Below are 17744 nucleotides of genomic sequence, written 5' to 3'. Positions count from 1 at the left end.
TAAAGGACACAACAAGAATGACACCCTTTGGTGATGTAAAGCCTGTAATGCCGTAAAGAACCCGCCCGCTCCAGGAAGCCCACAGCTCCTAAAGAAGAATACAAAAGTAAAATTAATAAATTATACAATTGTAAAGGAAACAATCAATTTACAAAATCAAATGACCAAAAGAAAGGAAGCAACGGGTGACAATACACTCAGAATAAACCAAGTATAAATACAGACAGCTCACATTAAAGAAAGAAAACTAATGTACCAAACCGTTGCAGTTAAACTCAGAATAACTCATACAAACAAATCTACAAAGAAAAACAAGAATATTAACACTAAACAAATACATAAAACATCCAGCCCACTTAATGGTAAGTATGCTTGACACAGATGTACCCGGACGCCAAAAGCAGCAGCATGGCTCAGAGCAAAAGGTGAAGAAAAAGACTGTTGAGCGGAAACATCAAGAAACCTGCTCAACGTCCACAAACAGACCTTGGACACAAAACAGAAAAGTTAAAAACAATTAAAAGATCATGCATTGGTTTACCAATCCCATGAAGCAATGATTTTATCCAGCAGTTCACCTACTCAATGATCCAGTGAAGTAATACTTTGACGGCATCTACAAGTCACTCAATATCCGTATTAGACAGCAACAGCTGGCACTCCAATCAGGGTTAAGCAGCAATGCCATACCAATGGGAGCCCTGAAGGCACACCGCACTGAAACAAATGGCTATAACTGAAGTCAATGAAGCCAGACTTCCCACAACGTCCCAAACACAGCTTTAAACTTACCTGGAAGTAAGCAGGACATCACACACTCAAATTTACAATTACTCATCACCCTAAACAAATGAAAATTGCAAATGTCACTGGAAAGCACTAGACTCAAACAGGTAAACTGCAAAACCACATACCTCCATAGTCTGTGACAACACAAAAGGGGCGGGGTTGACCATGATGCACTCCAGGAGGCATGGACCACAAGTTTATATATCCCCATGGGGCAATAACTGATTGGCCACATCTTAACTGATAGTGACGCATTAACCAGTCACCTGATCTCACTACACTAGCATTCATTTAAAAACAGTTTTCCAAAAAGGATGGTATCTTGCCTGTCTCTAAGGTAGAGGCACGTGTCATATTCAGCATGTAGCTCAACCAGTGGTTTGGTTAGCACACTTTGTTGTCCTTTTTTTGCTTTTTCTTAATAACTGTACAGCTGTTCAGCCGGCAGAGAAATGCCCATGGTGTTGAATTTCTTATCTATATGGGTAGTTTACATTCTTGCTGAAAGCTCTCTGATTTGGTCACATTGCTTTTTTTTTACCTTGCCAGTTGTTTCTTCAGTCTTGCTGTCTGCTTTCTTTGCAATCGCTTGCAAACATTTGCAAGTGAACATGCTCTGGTGGGAGGGAGTGGATCCCTCTATGGAGTTGAGATAGCCAGTTGTTATGCTAAAATGCCAAAGTGTTATAATATGTTGAATTTTTTGACATTGCCAAACTGTAAATTAATTTTAGTAGCAGTAGGTAAATTAACAGTAGGCTAAGTGATGATCGCAAAAAAAATATTATACCGATTTTGGTACCCCACCCTAGTCATCAGTGTCCGTTCCTGTAAGCCAGGGTACCCAGTCCTGTTCCTGAAGATCTGTGTGTATGATGTCATCGCCAATGAAATTGAGTCCATTCAACTTTTGAACTAAACTCTGTATCAGGTGAAGAACCATATTTGGCAACTTCTTCGAACATTCAGAATGGCGTTTACAAGCCTCTCTGTGAGCTCATATAAGTGCAAGGATTTCTCCCAGCCAATCAACGGATATCAGTCTATGTCATAGACAGTGACACCATAGCATCTGAACAATCAGGAGTTACCCAGGGCATTTCAAACTTCAGCGTAATTCCAGAATTTGTGAATGACAGATTTATGCTCCTGCCTACTCCCATAAATAAGGAAATAGCATCAAAACAAACAACGGTAAGTTAATGAAATTCACACATTATAGGGTTGAATGGTTGTGTTAAATATTGAGATACTGTAGATGTTGTTTGCGTAGGATTTCTAGAAATGAGTGAATGCTGCGGCAAGAAAAATAGTGCGATCATATTTGTTCAGGTAAGACTAGCATTGAATGTTGCCACAGGGTTGAATAACATTATACAGTGATCCAGCGGGAAGCTTAAACCATTTATTGAAATAATCTAGCCATAAATAATTAAATATGTGTAATTTTGGTCGGTTTTATGACCTTATAACAGTTATTATTATACTTCAGTGGTACCACCAGTATTTGTAGTGCTATTGTTTTAATTAATGCATTATAACGTAGGACAATAGTACTCATTGTGCATTGAATGTTGCCAGAGGTTTGTATAACATACAGTGATCCAGTGGGAAACTTAAGGCATTTATTAAAATTATCAAGCCATAAATACAGACATATGTTTAACTTGTAGCAATTTAAGTATTAGTATTATTATAACTTTTACTACTAACTCGTCACAGTTGGTTTTGGGGTTTGTTTGTTTCATGTCTTTTATTTTGAAGTTTATTATCATAGGCATGTTACCTGGTTCTTGTCATGTGACCTCCTTGCCCTTATATGATCATATCATGTGCTTCCCTAGTTTCATGTGTCTTGTTCTGTTTGGTTCCCATATCTGTTTCATGTTCTCATTGGTTGGGCTAGTCATGTGTCGATAGGTCTCATAGGTTTATTGCCTTGTCATGGGGTTGAGTTCTGGGGTTCATTAGGGGTGTAACGATACACTCGTGTCACGATTCGATATGTATCTCGACACTGAACTCATGATACGATAGGTATCCCGATATATATATATATATATATATATATATATATATATATATATATATAAATTATTTTTCTATTATTATTTGTGTATTATTATCAGGACCCACAAATATTCCCTCGTTGCATTATGATACATTATGTTCAACATTATGTATAGTCGTTGTATGATTTTATGTAATAAGATAAATAATGTAGTGAAGTCATTGAAAACAATCCCTCATGCACTACTCACGCTTTCAATGCAGGCAGCATCTCTCCCCATGCTTGCTATGCCCTGCCTCTCCTGCTATTAATGCAGTAGCCTATGTAAGAATGAACCATCTAAAATGCTTTGAATAATCATACTACTAAAACTAAATGTTCACAAAGGAGTGCCGCTTTAAATGGTGTTTGCGTTTTGACGTTGGCGGAGTGTCGCTTTAAATAATGTTTGCGGTTTCACTTTGAGGAGCGCCGTTCCGGCAGCACGCACTTTAGATGATCAATGCAATCAGTCACAGTCATGGACGTACTGGGACTGAAATTCAGCCCGGGACTTTAAGACGGAGAGGCCTTTTACGCAAGTGCCCTTGGTGCACGAGCAGGATTTTTTGCAGTTATTTTAATTCTAATAGTGTTTTTATGGTATACAATCAGACAATCAGATTACGCTGAAGACCTTCAAGAAACTTTAGGATAACACCTGCCTCCTCAGGTTGTATAAGCAGGTCACCACTGCACTGAACACAACCAGGTCAACAAAACCTCATCTCAAACACATAAGTCACACAGTATACTGCTAACTACCATCATGTGTATAGTCAGTCGGAGTGTTAAAATAGTTACAAATACTCACACCCACTCATACTCAAAAACTACAATGCAGTCCCATACAATAGAGATTGTGTGTGTGTGTGTGTGTGTGTGTGTGTGTGTGTGTGTGTGTGTGTGTGTGTGTGTGTACATACATGTACTCACATTCACTCTCCCTGCCTCAGCTTCCCCTGTGCTGGACCCTGCCTCTGCTTACTGATTGTACAGCTACATAACATATGCATGAGAAGAACATGAGTAATAAATATGGCAAAGAATAATACGTTATCTAATTCAATCTCTGCTTCTGTCAGGTTATTATCTAGTATGTTGAACCATTGGCATTTTATCCTATATGTAAATATGTAACATTGTGCTATATTTTTGTTTGATTGGATTGTTTGATTGATTGATATTGTTTAATTGACATGCCTTATATGAGTGTTTGATTGATTGATATGCCTACCCAGTCCTGCACACTGCCACTCTACCTGTCTGTTTCCTGGTTCCTGCTCTTCCTCTCTTCTCCACCTCCTCTCCCCTCCTCCCGCTGCTCCTCCTCCTCCTCTCTCTTGCTCCTCCCTCCTGCTCCTCCTTTCTTCTTCTCTCCTCCTGATGCTGTTCCTTCTTTCTTCTTCTCCTCTCTCCTACTGATCCTCCTCTTCCTCTCTTCTCCTCCTGCTGCTCCTATTCCTCTTTTCTCCTGGTCCTCCTCCTCCTCTCTTCTCCTCCACTCTCCTGCTGCTTCTCCTCCTCCTCTCTCTCCTCCGGCTGCTCCTCTTCCTCTCTTCTCCTCCTCCTGCTCTTCTTCCGCTCTTCTCCTCCTCCTGCTCTTTCTACTGCTCCTCTTCCTCTTTTCTCCTCCTCAGTGTATGTGTGCCTAAAACTGCTTATAATATATATATATATATATATATATATATATATATATATATATATATATATATAATATAAATAGTGTTTATTTTGATTTATTTTGTATTAAATAAATATTCTATACATTGACCAAAGGTTTTGGTGTTACTTTGTGCACAACATAGTAAATCATAATTTATAGTGGTTACATAAATTATTTCATGTTTAGACTAGAATACTTATGGCAAACATTTGTACATTAATTCTAATTACATCCTATTGCAAACAGTTGTAGTGTAGTGTAATGAGAACGCAGCCTTTTTGGAGGCTGGCTCCATTATGTATGGCTGGCTCCATACATAAGGACAACAAAAAACAACCTGATTAATGATTTACAAGAGGTTGAAAAGATGTGATTTAAAAAATAGAGCAAAATAAATATGTACAGAACTAATGTACGACTGCTCCCTCAGCTGAAAAGTGAACCATGAAGCTGTCCCTGATCCGAATGACCTCTCTGGCAGAATTGTTTGCAGCAACCCGACCGAGACTTTGCAGCGAGTCCTCCGAACCCTGCACCACCCCAATCACAGCAGGTGCCTCTGCAGATCTCCGCATGAAATTGTGGAGGACACACGTCGCCTTCACACACCTCTCCACAACATCAGGCTGAACCTCTATGAGGGGACGATACATCCTCCACTGAGAGGACAGGAAGGATCCCAAAGGCGTTCTCCACCACCAGCTGGACTCTGGAGAGACAGTAAATAAATACCCGTTTCTCTCAGGGAAGGGTGCACCCAAGGAATGGCCTCAAGGTTTTTCCTCAGGGGAAAGGCCTCATCTGCCACAAAGACATGGGGCTGTGGTCCGCTCCTGGGAGAGGACGGTCAAGTGGCAGATGGAGGGTGCCACCACAGAGTGCCTGGCCAAAGGCTGAGTTTGCCTGAGAACCATCGCTCGTCTGCCCATATCCCCTGACATCAATGATCCTGAAGCAGTACCTTTCATCCACAACCGCAAGGAGAACTAAAGAAAAAGTTCTCTTGTAGTTGTGAAACTGGGATCTGGTGTTGGGGGGTGTCAATTCAATTCAACTCAATTCAATTCAACTTTATTGGCATGACTGTCGGATAGTACAATGTTGCCAAAGCATTAAACATGTAACAAGTTATACAGGTATAGATATCTAAATAAAAAATATAATTAAAGAAGAAGAAAAAAAAAAAAAAACATATACATTGCTATATTGTAAATATATTATGACATAACTCAATCGGTTGTAAAATACAGGGTAAATGGTTACAGAGAGCAGTGAAGAGACTAAAGAGGGTTCAGCCTTTGTCCCTCATGATATGGCAGGAGGACACATACTGTGCTGCCAAGTGGATACATTTCTCTTTTTCTCCTAAGATATAACACAGTTTGGCGATGTCACTTGCTTGCTGGAATTCGGGGAACATTTGAGTGATTTGGGTGAAGTACATTTCTCTGATGTTGTTATATTTGCTGCACTGTGTGAGGAAGTGCAGCTCGTCCTCTACGACTCCATCAGGGCAGGGTGAGCACAGACTGAGCTCTCTGGCTCTCCAGCTCTGCTTGTGTCGGCCCGTCTCCACACTCAGACTGTGCTCACTCAAACGATACTTCGTCAGGAGTTTTCTCTGACGATAGTCTTTAGTTTGGATCAGGTAAGGTGCCAATTGATAATCAGTCTTTATTCTACAGAAGTACTTCAATTTGTTTATTTGTGCTATTTTGATTTCCCAGTCGTTGATGTAGTCTTCTTGTTTTTTTTTCCCTATTTCTTTAATTTTTGTGAGTTTTGACCGAATTGTTGGATTGAGTTGGTGTGTTTCCACTAAATAATGCAAGGGGTCATTCTCTGGGTGTCCTGCCCTGTATGTGAGCGCGCAGTGATGGTAGGCGTCTGTCGGCAAGTCTGAGAGATGGATCCAGAACTTCGCCGCTCTCTTCTGGATCTCACATAAGAGAGGGAATCTGCCCAGTTCCGCTCTGCAACCTAAACTAGGGGCATTTCTGTGAAGTCCCAGGATGTTCTTACAGAACTCAAGGTGGAACATTTCAGTAGGGTTTTTATCCCATAATTTATAGTTTGATTTAAATTTAGGGCCCCAGATTTCACAGCCATAAAGAAGAATGGGCTTGATGATGCTATCAAAAATCTTCATCCACAGTTTTATAGGTGGGTTAAATTTGAACAGTGATTTTCTTATACAGTAATAAGCCCTGCGTGCCTTATCAGTCAGATCTTTGATTGCCATCTCAAATTTTCCAGAAGCAGAGATTGTGAGACCCAAATCATTATAATATGTGACGTGATTAAGAAGTGTTCCCCCGATTGTAAAATGGTATTTTTTATCAGTAAGGCGAGGTTTTTTCTGGAAGATCATGATTTTGGACTTGGACATGTTGATTGGTAGGGCCCAGTCACTGCTGTACTGCTCCAGAACCGAGAGGCTTTGGTGCAGTCCCTCTTCATGAGGCGACAGCAGCAGAAGCTCGTCCGCGTACAGGAGGCATTTGATTGGTCTGCCCTCGAGGGTCAGCCCAGGACTAGAGGACTTCTCAAGTACTGATGCCAACTCATTGATAAAGATGTTAAAGAGAGTCGGGCTGAGGCTGCAGCCTTGACGGACTCCTTTATTCTGACTGAAATAATCAGTCCGTCTGTCAAGACACAGCACTTGTTCCCGTTATAAATATCCTTTATGATATCATAAGTCCTTCCTCCTATTCCACTTTGTATAAGTTTTAGAAAAAGTCCATTATGCCATACTGAGTCAAAGGCTTTTTTTAAATCAATGAAGCAGCCGAATATTTTCCCTTGTTTTTTTTTTGATGAACATGTTTTTGGATAAGTGTGTGGAGTGTGTAGATGTGGTTTGAGGTTCTCTGATTGGGCATAAATCCAATTTGACAGTTCTTTAAAATCTTGTGTTCTTGAATGAACTGTACTAATCTGTCATTAATAATGGAGCAGAACAGTTTTCCCAGGTTACTGCTCACTGTAATGCCCCTATAATTATTTGGGTCGCACTTCTCGCCTTGTTTAAAAACTGGAGTAATCTCAGGAAAGTGTCCTGATTTTAATGTGAGATTGAATAATTTTAGAATAGCATCTTTCAGTTTGGGGCTGCTGTGTTTCAGCATCTCATTTGATATTCCATCCATGCCGCAGGATTTTCTGTTTTTTAGGGATTTCATCTTGTCTGTCAGTTCATGTAATGCTATGGACTGGTCTAAATGGTTTAGCTGGTCTTTTATAGTGCGTTCCAGGTGATGTTTTTGGGTGAGGGTCGGTTTATCTGGTGAATAGAGATTTTCAAAATATTCATTCCAGATTTTTGGGTCATTGATGGGAAGCTGTCTGGCTTTTTTGGAATTGTCTAAATTGTTCCATAATTCCCAAAAAGAATTTTGATCGACTGCCTCCTCGATCTTGTTTAGTTTAATTTTCATGTGATCAGCTTTTTTCTGTATTAATAGTGATTTGTATATTTTGAGGGTTTGCTGATATGTGGCTCGTATTTGTTGGCTCTCTTCACTAAATTGGGTCAATAGAAATGAGTCTATCATGTTCTGAACACGAGTGCTGTCGAGCGCGGCTTCATACAGGGCAGGACTCTCTTTACTCCATATATATTTGGGGGGGAGTGGGTACAGTTTAACCTTCTGATCTGAAGGTGGCAGAAGATTCACTGCCCTGTTCAGACTGAGGACTGTGTGACTGTGGTCTGATAAAGGTAGCTGTGGCATCACAGTGAAATAATTGATTTTATTCTGGTCTAAATCTGTGATGGCATAATCTACTGTGCTGCTGCCTAGATGTGAGCAGTAGGTAAATCGACCCAGAGAATCACCCCTTGTTCTGCCGTTAACTACACTGTAAAAAAAATACCGGTAAAAAAACGGAAATATTCCGGCAGCTGGGGCGCCAGAAAAAAACTGTAAAATAACCAACACGTAAAATTACAGTAATTTTCCATAGTTCAAAATACAGGTTTTATCTGTCATTTATATGAGTTTCTATATTTAAACAAGAAAATTATGTAAAAAAATAAAGATTACAAATTGTGGAAAATTATGTAAAAACTATGAAATTACCAATTAGATTGAACATTGCTACAACTCAAATAACCACCCTAGAGTGCAAAAGATTGTTTTTGTAGTTTTTATTTAAAAAATTGAACTTTAAAGTTGTTTTAAAATAGTAATGTGATCACAATATAGTTTGTTCATAATGACCACAATATACCTATATAAAAAGTTATATCATAACTGCAAAAATATAAAAAAACAAAGCAGCATAACAATAATAAAATTAGTTCATGACTTCAACACTTTAACAATATAACAATTAGTTTATAACTACAACAATACAATTTTTTATAATAACTGCAACAATGTAAGATATTGTACAATAGCAATTTGTTATACACATATATGGCGAAAAAGTGGATTTGTCTCATCAACAGATGAGTCATGAAAATAAAATAATTAAATCACGAAAACAAAGTCTGTAACACTCAAGAATTTCTCTATGGTAATAAAGAGAGATTTGACACGCTTACGAAAGTTTTTACTCCATCCATCCATAATCCACAATTTTGCTCATCAACGAAAGAACCTTTAGACTGACTGCCAGTTCCTTTCTTGACGTGTTCTTCTATCTCGACTTTTGATCCCGTCTCGGGGTTTATCTTGAAAAGGCATCTGTGAGAGAGAAAAGAAACCTCAGTAATAAATCATTGAGTGTATGTGAGGATGCGCGAGTCTAAGTGAGGATGCGCATGTGAGTGTATGTGAGGATGCGCGAGTCTAAGTGAGGATGCGCATGTGAGTGTATGTGAGGATGCGCGTGAGTAAGTGAGGATGCGTATGAGTGTAAGTGAGGATGTGCGAGTCTAAGTGAGGATGCGCATGTGAGTGTATGTGAGGATACGCGTGAGTGTAAGTGAGGATACGCATGTGAGTGTATGTGAGGATACGCGTGAGTGTATGTGAGGATGCGCATGTGAGTGTAAGTGAGGATGCGCGTGAGTGTAAGTGAGGATGCGCGCGTGAGTGTAAGTGAGGATGCGTATGAGTGTAAGTGAGGATGCGTATGAGTGTAAGTGAGGATGTGCGAGTCTAAGTGAGGATGCGCATGTGAGTGTATGTGAGGATACGCGTGAGTGTATGTGAGGATACGCGTGAGTGTATGTGAGGATACGCATGTGAGTGTATGTGAGGATACGCGTGAGTGTATGTGAGGATGCGCATGTGAGTGTAAGTGAGGATGCGCGTGAGTGTAAGTGAGGATGCGCGAGTCTAAGTGAGGATGCGCGTGTGAGTGTATGTGATGATGCACGTGAGTCTAAGTGAGGTGCGCGTGTGAGTGTATGTGAGGATGCGCGTGTGAGTGTATGTGAGGATGCGCGAGTCTAAGTGAGGATGCGCGTGTGAGTGTATGTGAGGATGCGCGTGAGTGTATGTGAGGATGCGCGAGTCTAAGTGAGGATGCGCGTGAGTCTAAGTGAGGATGTGCGAGTCTAAGTGAGGATGCGCGTGAGAGTGTATGCGAGGATGCAAGAGTCTAAGTGTGGATGCGCGCGTGAGTCTAAGTGAGGATGCGCGTGAGTCTAAGTGAGGATGCGCGTGTGAGTGTAAGTGAGGATGCGCGCGTGAGTCTAAGTGAGGATGCGTGCGTGAGTCTAAGTGAGGATGCGCGCGTGAGTGTAAGTGAGGATGCGCGTGAGTGTGTATGTGAGGATGCGCGCGTGAGTGTATGCGCGTGAGTGTATGTGAGGATGCATGTGAGTGTATGTGAGGATGCATGTGAGTCTAAGTGAGGATGCGCGCGTGAGTGTATGTGAGGATGCATGTGAGTGTATGTGAGGATGCATGTGAGTCTAAGTGAGGATGCGCGCGTGAGTGTATGTGAGGATGCGCGCGTGAGTGTATGCGCGTGAGTGTATGTGAGGATGCATGTGAGTGTATGTGAGGATGCATGTGAGTCTAAGTGAGGATGCGCGCGTGAGTGTAAGTGAGGATGCGCGCGTGAGTGTAAGTGAGGATGCGCGTGAGTGTATGTGAGGATGTGCGAGTCTAAGTGAGGATGCGCGTGAGTGTATGTGAGGATGCGCGTGAGTGTATGTGAGGATGCACGAGTCTAAGTGAGGATGCGCGTGAGTGTATGTGAGGATGCGCAAGAGTGTATGTGAGGATGCGCGTGAGTGTATGTGAGGATGCATGAGTCTAAGTGAGGATGCGCGTGAGTGTAAGTGAGGATGTGCGTGAGTGTATGTGAGGATGCGCGTGAGTGTATGTGAGAATGCGGGTGAGTGTATGTGAGAATGTGGGTGAGTGTATGTGAGGATGCGCGTGAGTGTAATTGAGGATGCGCGCGTGAGTGTAAGTGAGGATGCGCGCGTGAGTGTAAGTGAGGATGCGCGTGAGTGTATGTGAGGATGCGCGTGAGTGTGTATGTGAGGATGCGCGTTAGTGTGTATGTGAGGATGCGCGTGAGTGTGTATGTGAGGATGCGCGTGAGTGTGTATGTGAGGATGCGCGTGTGAGTGTGTATGTGAGGATGCGCGTGTGAGTGTGTATGTGAGGATGCGCGTGTGAGTGTGTATGTGAGGATGCGCGTGAGAGTGTGTATGTGAGGATGCGCGTGAGAGTGTATGTGAGGATGCGCGTGAGAGTGTATGTGAGGATGCGCGTGTGAGTGTATGTGAGGATACGCGTGCGAGTGTATGTGAGGATACGCGTGCAAGTGTTTGTCAGGATGCGCGTGTTTGTGAGGATACGCGTGCGAGTGTTTGTCAGGATGTGCGTGTTTGTGAGGATGCGCGTGTGAGTGTAAGTGAGGATGCGGACCCTACAAATTCTTTACATATAAATGCAATGAATGTATATTGTATAAATTAATACAATAAATGTATTATGACATCATCATTTCCCAAAAATTACTATATAGTACACCATGTACTCACCAGAAAGGGACATTCTATCAAGAATGCCACAGGCTGTATTTGAGTTGCTTGAAGGGCTATCAGACATCACTTTGACCTTAATAAAGCACATAATACAAGACTCATGTTGAGTAATATATTTTGCAAGAGTAATAAACATCCGGTAAAATCATATAAACAAAGAATTGATTGCTTAATTGATTGCTTATTTTCTTATTAAGGGTTAGTTAATACAAAAATTCAGTCATTAATTATTCCTGAACACAAAGGAAGATATTTTAAGAATATTTGTAACCAAGCAGATCCATGCAGCCATAGTATTTTTTCAGAGACTTATTGATGAAGATGACTGCCTACGGCATGCGCTGTAATTTCTTAAGCATGACATGCAACATGCATATAAGTTAGGTAATGTGGCTCATTTCTGTGTAGTGCTTGATGTTTACGTTACATAACTTTTTAGTTTTCACTGAAACACTACAACTATTACAAGTTTAATCTGCAAACATATTTACATGGTGCAACAACGATCACCTTTCTTCCTGATCTTGATTTTTGCAGCTCTCAACTTATCTGCAGGGAGAGACAAAAACAAGCATGTAACGTTAAGTGTATGGGACATGTCGACGAAACAGCGAGATTTTTTCCGTTGACGGCTTTTTGTCAAATAATTTTTCCCTTAGGTAAAAAACGGCATTTTTGAGCTTTGACGACGTCTACAACTGACTACTTGTAAGTTATATAGTCGGATGTATGCGTCGTCTAAGCTCAAAAAATGCCGTTTTTCACCTGAGGTAAACTTATTGCCAAACAGCCGTCGACGGAAAAAAAAAAAAAAAAATCGCCCTATTTCGTCGACGGCATTTTTGAGCTTTTAGACGACGGACAAATAGCATTTGGTAACAAAATGCAACAGAAAGCTAAAACTAAAACTATTAAGTAAGTTAAGATACAATCCAGCTAAAAGAAGGAAAAAATAACGTTACACGGTACCATCACCTGAAGCCTTAACATTATAAAGTTTAAACATTATAAAGTCATTACGTTAACGGGCTGAGCCCAAGTTTAATATAAACACAGTCAACAGGATTCAAAGCGGTAAAACATTTTTTTTTAAATTAAAATACATGCACTTTACCTGTTTATTTGCGCCTCACATCATCCAAGACTGACGGGCCACGGTAAAGCTGAAGGTCAAGAGAATCCTGTCGCACGCGCAGTTGCCCCACTGTGTGCGCTTAGAAGGGGAAGTATCCTTGCGCCAAGGCGGGAATTCCTTCGGTTCAAATATTTAAAATCTTTATGACTGTTATTTAAATATCATCGTACTTAAAGTAAGAAAGTGTTATTATATTATTTTATTTTACGATATTATGAAAATAAATGCGTAATAAAACAGCAAACGCAGCAGACATAGGCTTACTTTTGACAAGCGGAACAAGATGTGATCAGTTGCAGTAGTGATGGAAGTCTGTTAACTTCAAAGACTGATTTACCCGATTTACCAGCTCTTTTACGCAAACACGAAATGACGTGCATACACACATTATTATATTATTAAATAATCTTATAATTATTTAAAAAGCAAATAATTAAACTAAAAGACAAATTCCATAAACCTTCTTTTTTTCATTTCTATAAAAGGTAGGCTACATATTAGGGGTGTGCATTGGCACTGCCTTCACGATTCGATTACGATTCACCAGGTAACGATTCGATTCAATTCGATTCTACGATGCATTGTGATGCATCAAAATTCTACTGCACACAAAGCAAATTTTTCATCAGTCATGAGGCAATACAAGCAGATATTAAACAACAGATTGTATTGGCTGCTATGTGTCTCCTGTATCTTTGACATAAAAGTTATTAAATAAAATAAAATGTAATCAAATAAAATTAAATCAAATGCAATTAACCCTTAAATGCATGACTGTTTCACCAAACATTCTTACATATTCAGGTCGTTAGCGACCCAGATCTATATTTAACATGGATAGACCTCTACCTGTCGTGATAATATATAAAACTCCTGATTTTAGAGTAACAGCTACAGAAGAATAAAATAAAACCTATTTCGTTACCTTTTGGAGCTTGGAAGGATTCAGTTTGAGCAGATGTTTAATACCATCATCGTATGACCTCGTCAGAGCTCGTTTACCAGTATATTCAGCATCTGCCTCATATTCGCCATCTCCAGCATATTCTCCAAACTCATTTTCAACGTCTTCAAAATCAATATTTTGATCACTGACAGCTTCTTGACCACATCCATCATCAAGAGACAGTGACACTAACATATGATTGTGTTTAGTACTTGCTCTCTGAAGTAAATCACTGAGCCATTTCAAGTTTTGCAGATTATAATTATTATTGTTTCGTTTTCTGTCAGAGGTAACTATGAGTGAAACGTCACCATCATTGGGTATCAGACATTGCCACCAAGTGGAATAAAGGGGAATTGCACATAATCGATTATGGCACTTTGCCGCATCGATGCTGAATCGTTCATGCCCCGCATCGCGATGCATCGCCGAATCGATTATTGTTGACACCCCTACTACATATATACTCATCTATTAATTAATGTTATGTAAATATACATTATTTTTGAATGTATTAAAATGTGTTTTATTAATTATATAATATTATACAAATATTAAACTATATAATATAAAAATATTATTTCTGAAGTGTTGATACATTTGCATATGTAGGCCAATTCCAGTGTTTATGTGAAAAACTAAATAAATAATTATATATATATATAGCCTATTTCTATACATTAATTTCCTTTTTTCTATTTTTACAGAAAAAAATCTGTAAAATATTAATCAAACTTATGTAAAAATACAGAAATTTCCTCTTAAAAAACGGAAATTTGATGTAATACCAAAATACAAGCAATTTCCGTAAATTTAATAGTCAAAATATAAATTACAGCAAATATCTGTAAAACAACAGGCATTTGACTGTATCATGAAAAAACAGGAAAATTCTGTAAAAGAATACAGACTATTACCGTAAAATTATGTTTTTTTACAGTATACATTAATTTCCTTTTTTCTATTTTTACAGAAAAAAATCTGTAAAATATTAATCAAACTTATGTAAAAATACAGAAATTTCCTCTTAAAAAACGGAAATTTGATGTAATACCAAAATACAAGGAATTCCCGTAAATTTAATAGCCAAAATATAAATTACAGCAAATGTTTGTAAAATAACAGGCATTTCACTGTATAATGAAAAAACAGGAAAATTCTGTAAAAAAAATACAGACTATTACCGTAAAATTACGTGTTTTTTTTACAGTGTATGTAAAGGCCAAGGCTTTTGCAGAGCTGCAGGACCTGTTTTCCATGTCTGTTAATTATGTTGTCGTAATTCTGCCGTGGTTTACTAAACCATTTTAGTTGGTTAAGTGAACCGTTTATATATTTGTCTCCATCTGAGCTGATGAAGTCCAGTTCCTTTGCCGTTCTAGCGTTCAGATCCCCCATTAACAGAACTGATCCGAGAGACTGGAAGTAAATGATCTCAGACTATAGGGTTGAGAAGATGTCATCATCATAATAAGGAGACTCGTATGGGGGGATGTATGTGGCACACAGGTACAGGTCCTCATCTAAACACAAAAGCTCTTTCTGAAGGTTTAGCCAAATATGCGTTTTTCCTTTTTTTACCGGCTGAATATAATGCCACAGATGGTCTTTGAGCCAAACTATAATTCCTGCCGAGTCTCTTCCATTTTTAACGTTAGGCTGTTTGATTGAGGGGACACATAGCTCTCTGTAGTTTGAAGGGGTGCGGGATTTGGAGTCTAAACGACTCCATGTCTCAAGTAAAATAATTATATCTGAACTATATACAGTATTTACAAAATCAGGGTTAGTAATTTTCTCCGCAAAAGCTGAAGAGAACATCCCTTGAATATTATAACATGTTATTTTAAACGATGACATTGAGGAATATTGTATACCAGAAAAATGTATGAATTCATGACCAAATTATGTTTTAAAATATAGATTAATCAATTAAAAAGGTAATATATATGATATATAGAAATATAGGGAGTGAATCAATTTTACAAATTAAACAAAAAATAAAAATGAATTAAGAAGTAATTCTGGTACCTGTCTACAGACACTGTGAGAACTTAAGTTAACAGGTTATCACATGATTTTCAGCATGTGTTTTATCTGGGTGAGGTCGCTGGTGTCTGCGCTACCTCGTCCTGCCACTACAGCGGCGTAGCTGTCTGTCTGCCTGACCTCTAGGTCAGGATGGGTTCTCTGAGGGCTTCTCAGAGCTGAGTCCTTGATGGTTTTCGCGAACAGTCTCATGCCCTCTCGATGGTTGTGGATGTGGTCATACAGATGCTTGTGTGTGATGTGCTGATGGTCGGCTATGTGGACATTTGGTATTGGAGCGCAGACTCTAGCTATCTCCGCGTTGATGTTGTTGATGGTCCTTTGCGGCACGTCTCTGCGAGGTAGAAGATTTGAGATGATGACCTTGGCTCTGGGGTAGATTCTCCTGGCGGTTCTCACCACATTGGACAGGGCTTTAGTGACGTCCGTCCTTTTAGCACTGAGGTCGTTCGTTCCAGTGTGAATAATGATGTGTGTTGGCTCGCCCAGTGCACCCTCTTGCAGCAGTCTCAAAGCAGAGTGTGAGGTGGGACACCAGAGCTTCTTCACAGATCTCTGCGGAAACAGTCGTCTGTAGTCAAGATGGTGGCCGTTGGAGTCACAGAGGATGACGATGTTGTCTTTACTGTTCTGTTCTCTGCTGGTGCTTTTGTGTAATGCTGTTGTTGATGGTGGGTGGCTCTGTGTGGTGCTGCGGTTCTCTATTCTCTTGAGGCTCTGGGGAGGTTGACGGACTGTATAAATAAAGGAGCTCTGAGGTTGTGTGTTGACACACTGCTGATGGTGAGAAGAGCTTGGGATGGGATCAGGAGTAAAGGAGCTCTGAGGTTGTGTGTTGACACACTGCTGATGGTGAGGAGAGTTTGGGATGGGATCAGGAGTGGAGGTGTTGTGTGTTTGTGTGTTGACACACTGTTGATGTTGAATTGTGTGCAGCTGGTTTCTGGTCTCCTCCAGCAGTCTCTCCAGGGTGTGGCCGTGTTGTTCTCTACGAGCCAGTTCCTCTCTCACCCTCCTCAGCTCCTGTCGCAGCTCCTGATTGCCCTCTTCCAGGTGTCTCACAGCAGAGCAGAGCTGTTGAAGTTGTTCATTGCTGTCATGGCTGGTCAGGTTCAGGAGCTGGGGGAGGTTGTTGGCAGTTTCCTCTTTAAACAGGAAGAACTCCTGCTCCAAATTGGCAATGTTGTCCTTCAAGGCCTTTATCTTTGGAGATGAAGGAGTGCTAATGGGTCTCTCTGATAGTTCTTGGGCTGGGGTTCATGTTGGTGCAGCGTGCATCTTCTGTGATTCTCCTCACTTCAGGATCTTTTTTAATCTTCTGAACCTCCGATTTAAGGTCTTTAAAGTTGCTCTGTAATTCTTTAAGGCTGGATTCTGGTCCCTGGATCATGACTGTACCATTGTGATAGAGGTTCACTGTTAGCTTTGTGTCATTGTCTCCTTCCAGAGTAAGTTGTCTGCCTTTGCTGATGCCTCCTTTCCTTCTACATGTCATGGCAGAGCAGAGGATGGTGTGCCAGAGTGATGGATATTCAGTGAAGAAGAGCAGGTTACATCGGACTCTGTTGTCTTCTGCTCCGCTGTAGTCAGACAGCAGTATCTCTGGGTTCTCTCTCATGATAATTTCTTTAATCTTTTTCTTATCTTTGATAGATTTAACTTCAGCTGGGTATATTATCTCCAACTCCTCTTCATTTTTGAAAAATGCCTCAGCTTTGTGCAGGCCCATGTTGGTCTCAACTGAATTAACTGCCACGGAATGTTAGCTTGGCTAGCAGTTAGCTTGATATGTTGGGTTTACAAGCAGTTTTTTGGAGATTACAAGTTGATAAAATATTTTTCAGAGGTCTTACCTTAAAAATCTTCTGCCTCAATTGTTCACAATTAAGTATCCAATCATTGAATTACTGTTTGAGTCATAAAAAAAACATACATTTTCTGGTAAAAAGATGCTGATATCAGGAGCTGATATTTTTTGCTGCCAGCTGCTATCGTAACCATCGTGCCATCGTGTCTTGATCAGGACTTGCCTGCCATCCAGTGCTCCACAGCAGAGTTCCACCTCTCCTCGAAACCCCTTTGTAATGGACCTCCATTCAGCCGTGGAGGGCACAGCCATGAACTCGTACTCCAAGTAATCCAAAA

This window comes from Pseudorasbora parva, chromosome 20, assembly GCF_024679245.1.
Source record: "Pseudorasbora parva isolate DD20220531a chromosome 20, ASM2467924v1, whole genome shotgun sequence".
In the NCBI taxonomy this organism is placed as follows: Eukaryota; Metazoa; Chordata; class Actinopteri; order Cypriniformes; family Gobionidae; genus Pseudorasbora; species Pseudorasbora parva.
Note: the sequence above shows the minus strand (reverse complement) of the source record.